Raw genomic sequence first — 15,856 nt, forward strand, 5'->3', positions numbered from 1 at the left:
AGTCATTAGATGATGAATTAAGAAGAAAATCATCTTTCATTAGTGAGTAATGCATTTTGAACACTTGGGTCTTGATAAAGGAGAGCTACAAATGTGACTTAATGTTTCAGAAAAAAAAACAAACCAGCAGAGAAAAGGTCCAAATAAGATCCATTTTCTTCCTTTACAGGAAACTTCCTTGTTTCTGCAGGCCTGGTTTATTGATTTTGAAAGGTCAGTGGTAGAATCAGAGATTTAATGATAAATGTGAAGGTCTGCTACAAATGACTAATTTCCTACCATTCATGATTGTATTAGCTGCTGGATTACTGACATCTGGGTGGACATTCTGGGAAGAACCTTCTGCTGTTCCTCATTGAATTATGGTGTAGAAACCCTCTGCCTACCTGCCTGTTGACTCTGCTCTGACAAAATGCTGAGAAAGGGTTAATGTGGGGATTTTTTTGGTTTTTCTTAAAGTACAAGTTACAGATTTAATCCTGCTCATAAGAAATCATCCCTTCTGAGACGGAAATGTACTTGGAGGAGAGCACAGCCTCTTCAGGCTCTTAAAAAATAACAGACAACCTCAAATTCCTAAAAAAAAATTCCCTTAAAGAATAACCATAGAGTAGGAAGAGGATGGCATGAGAAGAGCAAGACAGAAATGGCAAATGCATCAGTACACCAGTGCAAGGAAAAGGAAAATTGTGCTGGATGTAGATGGAGAAATGGAAGGGATGTCCAGTCACCAAATGGGGGCCAAAGGGTGAGAGGGAAACTGAGGCACACTGCCCAGCTGTTCCCACTGCTGTGCCAGTGAAAAGCATCTGTAAATCTAGATTTTTTTCAGGTTAATTCATTCTGGCTCCCTCACAGTTATCCAGACTGAGAAAAGGCTTCTAAGGTGCACATTCAAATATATCCATAAATACATAAATGGTTAGGATGAAGAAAACCTAATTTTGAAGTTTCTTTTTCAACTCACTGTGAGATAGCACAGAGCAAAATTTTCGTAAAGTTTCCTGTGGAGACATCATCAACTGGAAAAGAAAGAAGATAAAAAAGAACTAAATGAAATAAAACAAAAACCTGAAGTCTCTGCTGTAGCTATACTAATAGAGAAAAATCAATATTTTTATGAAATCATTGGATTGTGATAACAAGCATATACTATGAAGCCCAGAAGTGGAGGTGAGGGGTTAGGTCAGCAGTTTCCTAAGACACAGCATTGGAGAAAAACATAAATATATAAATTAAAAAACAAATAAATAAATAAACTACTCACTTTTTTCCCCCATTTCTTCCACCATCAGCTCCAGAAGCTTCTCCTGATATTTGAGAGGCATGGTTCTTACTAAATTCTGCAGCTTTGCCTGAAGTTTAAATACTGTTGGGGGAAAAAAAAGCAGCCTCCTTCCTTATTGAAGCACATAGTAATTGCCTCGTTAAAAAATGCTCCAACAATGCACCCACTACTAAAATGTAATACTTCTGGAGGCATTACATAATCACAAAATCATAGAATGTCAAGGGGTTGGAATGGACTTTAAGGATCATAGAGCTCCCAGCTCTCTTGCCCTAAACACTCCAGAGCTGTGGCACACACTGAGAACACCCCCACAGTAATAAACCTCTTCCCAAATGTACTAAATTATCTGTTGTATCCAAGAAACCTTTCCAGAGTTACTTTTTCCAGCAAAGCTGCACAATTTTAATTTTTTATGTTCTAATGCCATTTGCTACAGCAGTGTCCTGCTGTCAGGCTGGGCAGGTCTAAGGCACAAGTGAAATGTGTCAATACCTTTTAATTTTCTTTGGATTACCATAGGCTTCAAATGGAATATTATCTGATATTATTAATTGGAAAAACTTGAAGCTTTTTAGAGTATTGTAGTGTTGGCAACCAGGAAGAGGCCAGAGAAAGAACTTTAAAATATCTCACTTTATCAATGATTTCACCTCCAACATAGACATAATTTTACTGGAAAAAAAAAAAAAAAAAGTATGACCACAATTTGCATTTCTTTGGGACATCTGACAACTTTGTGACAGACAACACATTTGAAAACTCTGTTATGCAATTCTCTTTAAAACATTTTTCTAATCATTGATATTTTAATTTTAAAATTATATTTCTTTAAAAAAAGCATTATGTTTAGAAATATTTTACTTCTTGATAAAAGAAATAATCCTGAAGCTTTTTTATAGATGAAGAAGGCTTCAAAAATCTTTGTTTATTTTCAATGCCATCTCTTATAAAGATAAATCCACACAGATAGTTCTCAAGTCTTCCTGCAATTTCAAAACCCGAAGTGATCCATTGGAATGAATGATACCCACCTATCTGAGATGATGAACTATATCAATGATCCACACCTATTCAGATCTGAAATTTAAGCCTAAATCAGAAGCTGCCCTTTGCTTCCAATCTGGTTAAAGTCTAAAAATGGGGACATAAAAGTTTACATTTGGTATTCTACACTGATATGTTCATTCCTTCTCCCGCACTTCTATTGCAAATGTTTTAAAATCTTAAAAGTCACCAACATTTTTACAGACTCAGCAGTCTGAAAATCAAGGACTATTTTTTATGTGATATGCCTCCTCACTCTAGCTCTAGTATTAGCTTATAATTGCTTATTTGTAAAGATTTCTGAAGCACAGGTCAGTATATTATGTAAATGTAATATGAACCAAAACAAGAATATTCTATAAAGTCTGTTCTGAAAAGTATCACTGGAAGCAGGATCAGATGTTTTTGGAGCTCTCTCCCAACATCTGTCCCTGGAAACATCTACACTGCAGCCTGGGAAGCACAAAGCACAGATTGGGTCAGCAGCAGAAAATCTGGGTGAATGTGTTTGTTTTTACTGTTTGACTGGCCCTGTGCAAAGGTGCTTGTGTGGTATCTTGCTGTGTTCAAATAAACTGCAAACACAGCAAGAATACATAGCTGGATCACCAGATCCAAGTCCAAGGAAAGCATTTAGAAGGTTCAACAAGCCTTGTAAGACAGGAACAAATAATCCACTAATAAATCCACTATTTACCAGTTGTCTCTACACAGTGGGAAGGAGGTCTTCTCAGAGGTTTAACTACAAATATTCTCCAAATCAAAACAATGTTTTCTTATGTGGGCAGTCCTCTCAGTCCTTACATGCAGGAGCTAGATTTGAGGGGAATCTGAATCCTCAATGTCATGGGGTTTCTGCTATACTTTTAAGAGAATCTCATTATCTTTACAGTCAATAAGGTGTAAAGGGGGTTGATATGCACAACATATTGTGGCCAAGATGAAAATTAGCATTTCAAATGGCTGCAGCTATTGTACTCTTAAGCAGGCCTGTTTAACCCATCATTCAAGCAAGGGAAATAAAACAGATGAAGGATTTTGGCAATAATTTTCATGGAAGTCAATTCCAAAGATGGTGCCTGCTGTAACTAAGATCTGGGTGTCCCTTTAGCCACTGGAGCAGCTGTGCTTGGGAAGCCACAATGCCATCCTCAGCTGTGCCTATGAGATAAGGATGCTGCCTAACAGCAACAGTTCTAGGACAGGCACAAATGAGATTACTTGAAGAAGACCCTAGGTGTGCCAAAACCTAGGCTGACTTTTTTGTCTTGGGCTGTCACAGCTGGGAAGGCTTAAGCATGTCTATCACGTAGTTTAAAGAGCAGGTTGCAGAACAAGATTTTCAAGGACAGTGTCAGTGAAATGACACAATCTTTGGACTTGCAGAAGGAGCCCAAAGAACTAAACCCATTAAAAAACTGGCACATTACAAATTTGCACTCTGTTCAGCAATTTGGCAGAATCAATTTATGACAGATTTCATGTTGGGGATTGAGTCCAAAAACGACTCCTCCCCTAATTATGAACTGAATCCCCCTCCCATTTCTCTTTTTTTTTTCTCTTTCTTTTCTTAAAAACAGTGATAAAAACAAAAACAAAACAAAGAGAAATAAAATAAAACCATTTTGTTTTGACTTGCAAAGAAACACGAAGGATAACAAAGGGCAAAGATGTGAGACTCCCCACCAGGGTACATTACCAACTGGAAAATTTGGAGAGAAGCAGGACTGTGGGATTTGAGGCACCAAGCTGGTGGAATCTGAGTCTGTCATACAGGTTAAATGCAGTCTCCAAGGGGGAGCCAGGCATCCCATGCAAGAGTAGCCCTTCTGGTTGGTGGCCAGCTTGCCTTGGCATTGGTGCTGTGGCAGATGCTCATTTAAACTTCCATCCTAAAACTTGCTGGAAGAAAACTTATGGCAGTAGGTAGGGGAAGATGGGAGGAATAAAATGGGAAAAAATAGTAGATGGACTGGAGACTGAAACAAGCTGGCTACACTGCAAATGCATTTGAATTGTCAATGTGCAGCTAATGGTTTTTGGTCCCAACTGCCCCTTTGGCTGCCATCATTTTAATCTTTGGGTCATTATAACATAATACTTCTGACAGTTACCAAGTTTTCCTTTAATCTCTCATAGCAAATTGATTTTGGTTTTGCATCTATGGCAATACTTTCACTAACTTGTTTTTTGATTACACAGAAAAGTGGGAAAAAACATCATTTTCCAGTATGAACTCCCCATTACATCATCTTGGAAATAGTTTACCAGGAAAAGTTCTTTCCAAAGTCTAGTCTAAAACCGACTTTGTATGTCAGGAGATTCTTGATTACCATGACAAAAGTGAATTTTGTTTTACATAGACCTGTGTGATTATAGTTTGATATGAGACTTGAAACTAAGAGCACCGATTTTGGAGGGTTCCTTTACCTTTAGATAAAAAGTATAATCCAAAGTATCAGCACAATTTTCAAGAGTCTATGTAAAATGGAAACTCTAGTCCAGGATTTTTCATGTATTTTCCATTGAAATTTCCTACCTGAATTTTCCTACGTGAAGTTATGTTTAATTTATATGGCACTTTTTCCTCCAAAAGTATTTTCTTTCTATTTATTTAATTTTGTCATTTAATTTCATGATAAATTCCAGATGCAGAGCCTAAAATCTAGCAAGAAGAGTGAATACAAAGTTCTGTAACTAGGAATCTGTGGTGTACCAACATAGTGATCTCAAATTGAAAGATAAATTGGAATATATGTCATTATGCAGAATATTGAACCATACTGCCATAATATAGTGATATTTGTTCATGGATATTAATTGAAAAACATTACAGATAAATAATGGTATGTATTGTTAAGCAGATAATAAAAGCATAAAAAACAAAACAGAAGCACAAAATGAAAATGTATCCCAAAAGAAATTTTCTGTACTTACTGTTCAAATAGAACTCCATTGGTTGCATTTTCAAAAGGTACAATTTGTGGTGGCTTTTTCTAAGATCCAATGTACAATCTGGCAATGGGTTCTTTATATTGAACTGCTAACTCATGTTACATGTGATAGTTTATCACTAACCTCTCTAAATTTTTGGTCAGTTTGGACACAGGAGTAGCCTGTAGAGCTCCTATCCTCCCATTCATTTTCATGGAATAGCAGTAGAAATACCAGAAGCATGAATTCCAGGTTTGGACAACTGTATTCATCCATATAGTTCCAGTAATCCTGGGAGTTATCCCAAATATTTGGCCCAGGAAGACTCAGTGGGAAGTGAAATTGTGGGGGAAGATGTGGGAGCTGTAGGAAGAAGAGGACCAAGACCTACTGCAGTCAGTAATGGTCCATGCAGAGGGAAAAGCAGATGGAGATGGTCCTGGTTTCAGCTGGGAGAAAAGCACTGCTGTGTTTCAGCTGCCTTAGGAAGGGTGCAATTGCTGCTGGGTGAGTTAATCAAAATTACCTCCAGCCCTCCAGCTCCCTGGAATTGTGCTGTCGATTAACGAGGGACGTTTCTGCTATTGATCATTTTGGGATGAAACTCCCACTACCTGGGAGCACACAGGACTGTGCTTGGGTGAGGCATTCACCATCACTCCTGCTGCCCCATGTGATCTTGGATTAACTAATCTAGTTAGTGTGCAGGGTCAAACATCTTAGTGCAATGAAAGCTTTGTGATGGTTTCATAATGCAAATGAAAAAGCTGTTGATTTCTGGAGCCAAGAGCTAACAAGTGCTGCTGGTGACTGAGTCAGGTTTGTTGTAATCTTTACTTTGAAGATACTCTGGAGTTCTCCAAGGTTAATGAAGCACTTGTGGGAGAGCTTTTCTTCAGACTTTAGCTCTGTTTTACTCTTGATAGAACCATTAACTTCTACACTAACCTTTCTACTTGTTACTATTACACACATTCTGCCCACTAAAGCTTTATATTGATTTTTGCCAGGGAATGCTTATAAATTGTAGGTTTAAATACATAGGGTTTTTTGTTAGCACTAGGTGGGATACAGGCAGACAATGATTAATTTGTAGATTTTAATTTATTTTAGATATATCTTACAGTCTCTTTGGCAACATCATTGTCATTAAGTTTTGTTGCTTGAATTATTTGCTCCAATTATTCCAAATATCTTTTTAATTGCTATAGTTTCCAGTTAAGAAAGTTAAATTTGCAAGATATGATGAATAGTGTTAGAAAATACATTGAGATACTGGAAATTCTTCTGCTCCTTCCAAATTTAGGACCTCATCTATGAAGAATGGTGCCAATGGGGCAGAAAACCAACAGTTCTTGCCCTCTGGAACTTAGCCATGCACTAGAAAATCCTGTATTCTCCTCTTAACATTTTAATCTCCTACCTCTCCATTTTGTTTATGAAGATTTCATATTAAGATTCCAAAGAGACATATTTTTTCCCTTTGGTAAAAAAATTATGGTAAGTTAATTGGAAAAAACTATAGGATTAATAGGGGATGCAGAGACCCACACACAGCCCTACCTGTTATTTATCCTTCCTGATTCCCTCCAGCCAATGGCTTATTTCCATTTCATCTCCACTTGAAACACCAAAGCACTACAGCTATAAATATTTGGTGAGTGAAATGTTGGTTTTATCTGACATTTTGAGTCAAAGAATGACCGTTCTGCTTTTGCTGTTTTTCTGGTTATATTTTCCAAACAGAAAATAATGCTCTAATCAGTGCCAATTTGTTGTTGGCAAATACAAAAATAAATCAGGGAATAGAGTTTTTCCTGGGGTTTTTTAAACCTCAGTGTAGGCAGTCAGTGAAAGCAGACTGCAGGTGAAGTGTATTAGGCTGGTTGGAACTCTTGTGCTTTACAAAATTACTTGTACTTTTCCTCCATGGGGATTTTACATCAAGGCAGTTATTTCAACACCATTGTTTTTACAGTGGATGGCAAGAAAAGCTTGGATATTTCCCTGTTTGATTAGGAAAGAAACACATATACCCAGTCCTGGGACCTGAGTATGTTACTAGAATGAAGACACTTGGAAATTACTTTCCATTTTAAGAATTACTAATAAAAGAATTCTTTGCATTATGGGTCAAATTTCTATCTGTGTATTCAGGCTTGACTCCTTTGATTTGATTGCTCTATACATTCCAGAAATCATTGTAGCTTTGAACAAGATTTGCTTTCAATAAGACATTATTCATGTCTGCCCAAGAATTAGGCTTTGAGAGATTTGTACTAATATTTTCTATTATGTTGGTCAACAGGGTGGCATTCTCTAAGTTTCACTTTGATATTCAGATTCAAATATTCACAACAAAAATATGAATGTCTCATGATTGCAGCTGTGCAAATAGCAAGGGATTATACCAACTTTGAAGTTGGATTCTGTTCTCATTCTTTTCATTATTCATTTCCCTGTGAACAGTAATGGCAGAAATGTGGGGGACTTGCTAAAATTGACACACAATAATGCATATTCACATCTGAAGTATTTGCCATGGCAAATAGCTCCTATGCAACAGGGATGTGCAAAACCTGTGGAGTCTCAGGACAGCTGGCTGCCACTAATATGTATTTAATAAACTGAAATGGACAAATGGGTGCCACTACATCAATGCAATTTTTGACTGCTTAAAGCAGCCAGAGCTTCATTGAGCACAGGAAACGTACCTGTACTGGGATCTCACTGGATCCTTCAGAAGCAATATTCCATGCATTATTCTGTGGTATCAATGCAGTGAAAGAAAATTAAATGTAAACTTTTGCTGCAAGCAGCAAAAAAAAGTCTAGCATTCAGCAATTTAGACCATGATCCCTCAGTCAGGAGGAAATAAGTTTGGTTTTTTTTAAATCTGGTGTTTATGAGCATTGCCAGAATATGAGAGTGGCTGGATAATTGAGGGAGGAAAGAGGTTAATGTATCCTAATTAAATTACCTGAGCTTCTACTTACCTTTAAAAAAAAGTCTGAGTATTTTCTTGATTTAGTCACTAATTCAGTAAATACCTTACATAGAGGATTAAATATATCAACTTGAAAAATGCATTCAGAAATAACACTTTAGGTGTGTAATGGCAATCCACAGACAAGAATTTGTCAATAGACATTATATGCTGATATTATATTTTGAGTAGGAAATATTTTGAGTAGGAAATACAGTTCTAAAATTGATGTCATTTGCAAGCAACCTATGAACAAAGAAAATTTAAATCCATTTAATTAATACATTAATAACAAAAAATATTTCTGCCTTCCTCAAAGCAGACAAAATTTAGCTCAACAACAAGACCACGCTTCCTTAAAGGATTATGAACCACAGAAAAACTTTTCAACAAACTGAAACAGAGTCTGAAGCAGAGTAAAAAAACATGAGACCTTAATATAGTGTAATACCTGACAGTGAGCATTTCAGCAGCTGTATAAATAAAACCCAGTGAAGAGAGTGATAGAGAATTCAGTGATGGATGTTTCCAAGAACTGAGACAACTCCATATTGCTAAAGTGGAAACCAATTTAGCATGAACTAATTAGGAAGGAAGTTTGCTTAAAAGAACCCCATCCCACAAATTTCTCAATAAACAGCAAAGCAGTGTAAAATGCAATGTCACAAGTAAAGGTGTAAAAGCAGAGATTTCAGCTCTGCTCAGGAATAGACAAGGGCAAAATATGATTCCAAGCTAAGTAATTTTTTCTATTCAGAAAACCACTTCCTTTCAATAGGAAAATAATGGGTTTAAATTAGAATATAAAAGCATTGCATATATATATACACACATAAGAATGAATAAATTTATATTTTTATTATGCAATTCATTATTCATTGTACACTGGACAACATTTGAGCTCCTCTCTAAGCTTTTCTCCACATATATCATACCTTCCAAGCTCCTCAGTGGTAATGCTCCTCTTCCCAACCAGAAGCTCATCATGCACTGCATAAAATGCAGTCCTGTGAACATGAACAGCAGAAGTTAACACTTCAAAATTGGGGTCTAATGAATCAGAGATACAATTTTTCTAGACTATGTGGAACATAGGATACAGTCCATTTCAGTTGAAATTCCTAAATTTTGCCCCCAAATAAATAGGGGATTTTTGATTCTAGGTAAGTTTGTCAAATGCTTTTAGACCTCTTTTTATATTTAGCTATTTAAATACAGGATCATTGCAAAGTCAGAGGTGAAAGTAATTTTGACTACAACTACTTCAGATCCTTACAAGAAATGTTATATAGGTTGTGAAATCATATGAAAAATCCCTTTTTGCAGATATAGTGAGAAAAGGCCATACATGTTTTCAAAAATGCGTGGTGTAAATTTTGAACATAAATAGAGGTAAAAAATTGTCCAGGAGAAATGGTAGTCTGGATAAAAGTATTTACTTTGAGCCTCTTTTGAACTACAGTGGAGAATTTTTAATAGAGGTAAGTCTTCTGGGATCCTGCAAACCCAAACACAACCATGAGGTTCTAATACAGAATGATGTCTAAAAGCAGAAAAAAGTACAAAACCAAAATGTGAAACCACCCACATAACAGAAGATGAAAGAATTGGAAAACCTTAATAGAAATGAGAGTTAAAATGGATAGGCAAATTATTCCTGTGTTATTATCCTAAACAAAACACTATAGCAAAAATATTATTTTAAATGGATCCATTAAAGCAATTTGTAACTCATCTAACATTTACATACTCCAACCTAGAATTTCAGTGTCATTTAAGATGTTACAAACCTCATAATTTCTGCATTTTTCATTTAGATTTCTAAATAACTAAACCAACTAATTTTAAAAAAAATTTAAAAATAAAAATATGTGGTTTCCAATGCATTCAGTCCCAGAGAATTCCAGGCTCCAACATTCAGTCCCACTCACAGGGCAGGCTCCATGCTCCAAAGTGCTGCTCTGGCTACATGAGATTTAACATCAATGTTCCTTTACCTTGCCTTTTGCCAAGAGATTTAATTCTCATGCAAAAAGCCTGAGCTGCTCATCTCCAGCATCAGGGCTGAGATACATTGAGCATGGCAATGTTCTCCATGACACAAAGCTCTTCCCTATAAAAATAGCCTTAAAAAAGAAGGAAAAGCAGCAAAAGCTGGCTTAAGAAATGAATGTGACTAAGCCAGATTCTTTATTCATCCCATTCATTATTCAAAGACACACACACACACACAGATACGTGCACATGTTTAAATACAAACTGACTGAAAGCTAACCTAGCTAATTCTGACCTAAATTATAACTGTGTGTCTGATTTCCTTCCAAACACAAACAAAGCAGCAGAGCATACTGACAGCATGCAAGAACAATTCTATTCCAGCCATGCCACCTTAACTCTGGAGAAACCCCACAGATGTCAATGAAATGGTATTGGATTTGTAATGGAGTGAGAACAGAATATTGCCCAGCATATCTTTTTTGTAGTATATTTTATTTTAAGCAAAACAGAAGAAATCTTCCTTTGCTCTCCTGGTATCAATCAATGACCATTGCTCTGTTAATGTATTACAATAAAATACCTCAATGGTGCATTGAGCTGTAATATATCAGCAGATCAATGGCTTGCAAAAAAAGAATGGTCAAATTCAAGACAACGTCTCCAATTAGATAATTGTCAAAGATTTCACACTCTGAATTCATAATGACTTCAAAGAAATGAGTTAACAGTGTTAACTGACTAACTGGAGACCCCACAGGGCTTTCCCAACTGTTATTCTCCTTCTTGTGCCCCCATTATTAAAACCAAAGGTAATATCAATTTTAAAAATTTAAAGATGCTTGTATCCAGATCTGGATACTGCAGCTTGGGCTCTTCTTTGCTGTTAAGAGACTTCTACCCACTGAAAAAAACTAAACAAAACAAAATAAAACAAAACAAAGTAACAACACAGAGAAATGAAGGTCTGCAACCCACATCCACAGTGAAGGAAGTTTTCAGCCCTTTTGTAAATCCTGGGCTGCTTTCAGGATTGATTCATTTCCAGAATAATCCTGTGTCACCTTGAAAGGCATCAATTCTTTCTAACTTCATTTTCCTTTATCTAAAATTTCTTTCAGGTCTGTAATCATACTTACACATGGACCTGGTGCTATTTACAGAGGAGACATGTACATATTTCTTTGTATGCAAGTGGACATCAGAACACACAAAACAAGAATCTGTCCTCCTAACATGTGTGATTTCTTCCTCCTCCCCCCAAAACTTTAAGTCCTTCTTGTGGGTGAAATGGTTTGTATGAAAATTAAAATCTGTTCAATTTTAAAAGGCAGAGCTAAAAGCTTTGCTCTGCTGTAAGGAATTTTTCATTCATATATCCCTCTTTTTCATTGGCATCATATTTCTGTAATGCTGCCTAATTAAGCATTGACAAACCTCCTAATTCTGGAGGTGGTATTAGCACTTAGAAATTCTGCCTATAGAGAAGCCCTGGGGTCTCAAAGATCAAATTATTTATTTCAAGATATTGACATTTATGATTGTTCCAATCTCAGAACATAATAAGGACTACCTCTCTGCTTTGCTTTGTTTTTGTGTTGGGTGTTTTTTAATCTCATTGAGAAGGGAAAAAAAATTAAGAAAACACAAAATCAAGCAACCAAAAAAGCTAAACAGTTAGACCAGTTCAGTGCAGTCTTCCCAAGCAATAGATATTTTTAGAATAAGATCTCCACAAAAATGTTAGATGATGACTTGTCAAAGAAGTATCAAGAGTAAGAGGAGATTTGGGCTTTGCCAGTGCTGGGATCTCCAGAGGGAGCAATCCAGGCAGCTGGATTTGCCTGGCAGTGAATGGAGAGTGCCACCAGAAACGTTCCATGAGCTTAAGGGGCTTTTTCCCAACTTAAATTATTTAATGATTCTATGAATTTGTATTGTGCCTTCTTTTAAGCAAACTGAATCCATCTCCAGTGAAGTTCATTTTCTTTATCAAATTTGTGCTTGAAGCACACAAGCAAACAATAATCCCTAGTGCCAATGTATTACAGATTTCATCTAATTACTCAAAGCTCAGAGATATCTTAATTGAGATTTGATTTTTTTATATTTTAATGGTTACATATGCCATGACAAAACCCAAGCAATTAATGGTAGAAAATTGCTCTTCTCTTCAACATGGTATTTCTGTTTCTGCTCAAAACAAGCAATTGCAAAACATGCATAAAGAACTAATCATAACAAACAAAAAATATTTTCCAATTACTCAAAACTCAAAGACCTGAGATGATCTAATTGAGCACAGGTGTACTATAAGGTCAAAAAAATTGAAAGTTAAAATTGTCCATTCATTTTTAATCAGTCTCTCCCATTTGTTTGCTTTAGGATATGCCCTATTATTATCACTAATATAATAGTAGAATTTAATAATTAGAATATTAATAATTTGCAATTTTCATTGCTAAGTAATCTCAAAGGGCTTTCCAAATAATTAATTCATCTTTACATCATGCTTGTAAACAGAAATTAAATACTGTCTTGCCATTGTACAGGGAAGAAAGAAACAGCGTTCATATCAAAAGTTAACACTGGGACTAATTTCTATTTCTCAAATTCTGCTTACTGCAACTCAAACTACGAGTAATACTGAATTAATGCAATCTAAGATGCAGTGACAGTGTTAGAATTGCATGTGTTGGATCTGGTACAATCCAGAGGTGCATGAAAGGAATTTATAATACACTGCTTGTCATACAACACAGCCCATCTCACAGAGGTGCTAAGAAAACTTGTATGTTATTACCATCCAGTCTCTGACAAATAGGATGTGATTCCTTAATGACTCCTGAAGGCTTCAGATCTTTTGTCACAACAAAGTCAAAGACAAGTAAGGATGTCATTAAAGTCACAGTCTTAAATAACTTGTGGACTGCCAGCAGATCCTGAGGTTGCCTGAAGCAAGCAAGTTTATTTTGCTAACGTGTGTTAACAAAACATAACATCCCAAGCAACTGTCTCTCATGGACAGCAAATGAAACATTAACAACAACTCCAGACTTCCACAAGCCTGAGCTTCTAACTCCAATTCTCTCCTAATATTTAAATAAGGTCTTGAATATATAATTATGTGGACATCCATCACAACGTGGTGCTGTGCCAAAACCACCAGCACCTTTTCCTGTGATGTTTCCACTCAGGAGGAACCTGTTTGTGTCACAGTGTGCTGCCCTGGATGTGCCACCAGGTCTGAACTACCAGCTTCACCTCTACCTGTAGCACTGAAACCAAACCCAAACCGACAAAATAAAAAATCTAATTTTTTATTGCAGCATTACAAGATGGCTAGGCCAAATTCTGCTCTATTTAAGCAGTGTGCTCTAGAATTTCTGACAGTTCCTGCAGCATGACTGAGAGCAGAAATCAGGTTGTTATTGTAGCCTTCGACAGAAAATGTTGTTAAAGCCATGTTGTCTTCAGAGTCTTTCATGAAATCTGTAAACACGTTTAACATTTCTTTGAATGGGAAATATGGCTTGTCAATCTATATTGACTCAGTGAAAAGAAAAGCCCAATATATTAAGCTTAGATCCTTCAGGCATTTATTTTCTCTAATGATTAACTTTACAATATAATTTCATCCTTTCACAAATCAATTGCATTAATCATAAGAGCTCAGAATGAATGTTTACATTGCATTTGTCTTCTGGTTTTAATTCTTTTTGGACATTGCTTAACTGAGCAGAATTCAGCATGGGGAAAAACATAGCATAGGTACTGCTGCTAAATTAAGACCACAGATTTACTAATCAGAGGAGTTACCAGGTCTTTAATTCAAGCCCTCTAGGGACCTGAATTAACATCCATCCCACTGAATGAGACCACCATCTTTTCTGAAATAGGGAGATTAGTAAAAAGTAAGCCATGGTAATACTTTGTGGAGAAAAAACCATGGCCTATAATCTTATAGCCCACACAAGGATGTTATTAGACTTTCAGAGCACCCCCTTATGGATCATGTGTAAAATGGACCAGGAAAAAAACAAGATCATCTCTATGGGGAATTCAGGACTCAGAAAGAAGTCAAAACAGTTTCTGTGTGGCTGTGCTTCCTCTGTGCTAAGTCCTTTCTACAATTCAATCTGTGTGTGGGCAGACAAGTGGTCATTCCAAATCTGAATGTCACTGTGGCTTTGACCTTAATCCCTGAACTAAAGGATGGAAGCACAATGATTGTAACACTATTCGGGCTTTGTAGTTTATTGCTATAAAGCACATATTAGTATATGAGAAATTAGTAAATGAGAAACAAATATTCAAGAGAGCAGGAACAATATCCTGTGATACATATGAATTTTCATATGAGAAAAAAGAGAATCATGAATGAGAAAAAGGAATACAAAAATGAATAGCTCATAAAATCTAATAGCTTAGAAAAAATTCAAAAATCCAGTAAGATACACATAAGTCCATTGCTGGGAATATGGCAGTCAGGTTTTGATGCTGATTACTTGGTCTGATACCCATTAACCTTAATAGAGAGATAAGTAAATGTTAGAAATAGTTTTACTTGTTGACATCTAAACATTGTTATGTGACAAAGTCAAGCTTGAATAAGCTAGTGCTAAACATCAGTCAGAACTGCAGGATCATAACAAGACTTAGGTTTTGAAATCTGCCTCCTGTCAACTGGTTTTTACCTGGATACCCTTTGGTTTACTGCCAGAAATCTTCTCTCACTCCTCAGAAAACTTGCCAGCTCCTAATCTCAAAGGCTCTCAACCCCAACCCAGTCACACTGAAGAAAGAATAATTATTTTGTTTTGTACAGCATAAATATAAAAAAAACCCCAAAAAACTCCTGAAGCATAAATTCTCATAAAAACAGAATTGCTGTTTTTCACATGAATTGATCAAGGTACTGATGGGGACCAGCACATGGTGTCTGTGCCCTCTGTGGGGTGGTGCTCACTGGATTTCTCATGGAAACCCCTTCTGAGCCTTTAACTCTGAAGGGAGCTTGGATAAATCCTGCTCAGAATATTTAAAGTTTATTCTCTGGAGAAATTAATGCCACTGATCACAAAATCACTGGCAGTAATTTATATGCATGCATTATTTGTCCAACACTTGTGCTGTGCCAACAATTCAGTAAAAAAAAAACCCTCACAACAGATTTGAAAGGATGAAAAGCTACTTCTGCTAAGTAGCTGTTTGTTAATTTGGTCTGAGTTGGTCCTTGTTGAAAAAGGTCCAGAAATTAATGAAGCTGCTCCACATGGCATCTCCTAAGTTCTCTCCCATGGGACACACTAACACTTGACACAGTTTTCCTGCTGCTTCACTGATGCAGGGCCAGACTCCAGCCTAGGTGTGTCTCTGGATGTCTTCTCAATGATGGCAGTGATTTCAGTGAAGGCTATAATTGAAAACCAATTTCCACTCAATTTTGCTTGCATATGAACAAAAAAACAAGACAGTAGTTGAAAAAAAACTATGGAAAAACAAAACAAAACCACAAAAAGTAATCAAAGCCAAACTACAACCACCAACTCAACCAAAAAAAAATTAAATCCCCAACCAAAACCAGCCCACTCACATATAGAGTT

The 15,856-nt window shown here is 36.4% G+C and overlaps 1 long non-coding RNA gene across 1 annotated transcript; it reads right to left on the reverse strand.

Moving 5' to 3' along the window:
• Nucleotides 1–1,275: 1,275 nt before the first annotated feature.
• LOC306801785 lies at nucleotides 1,276–2,417 on the reverse strand. Its single transcript, XR_013774184.1, has 3 exons — nucleotides 2,323–2,417; nucleotides 1,925–1,963; nucleotides 1,276–1,369 (listed from the first exon to the last, which is right to left on the reverse strand). It is a non-coding gene; the product is annotated as an uncharacterized lncRNA (long non-coding RNA).
• Between the last annotated feature and the right edge of the window lie 13,439 nt (nucleotides 2,418–15,856).

This window comes from Erithacus rubecula, assembly GCF_903797595.1.
Source record: "Erithacus rubecula genome assembly, chromosome: 4".
Taxonomy (NCBI): Eukaryota; Metazoa; Chordata; class Aves; order Passeriformes; family Muscicapidae; genus Erithacus; species Erithacus rubecula.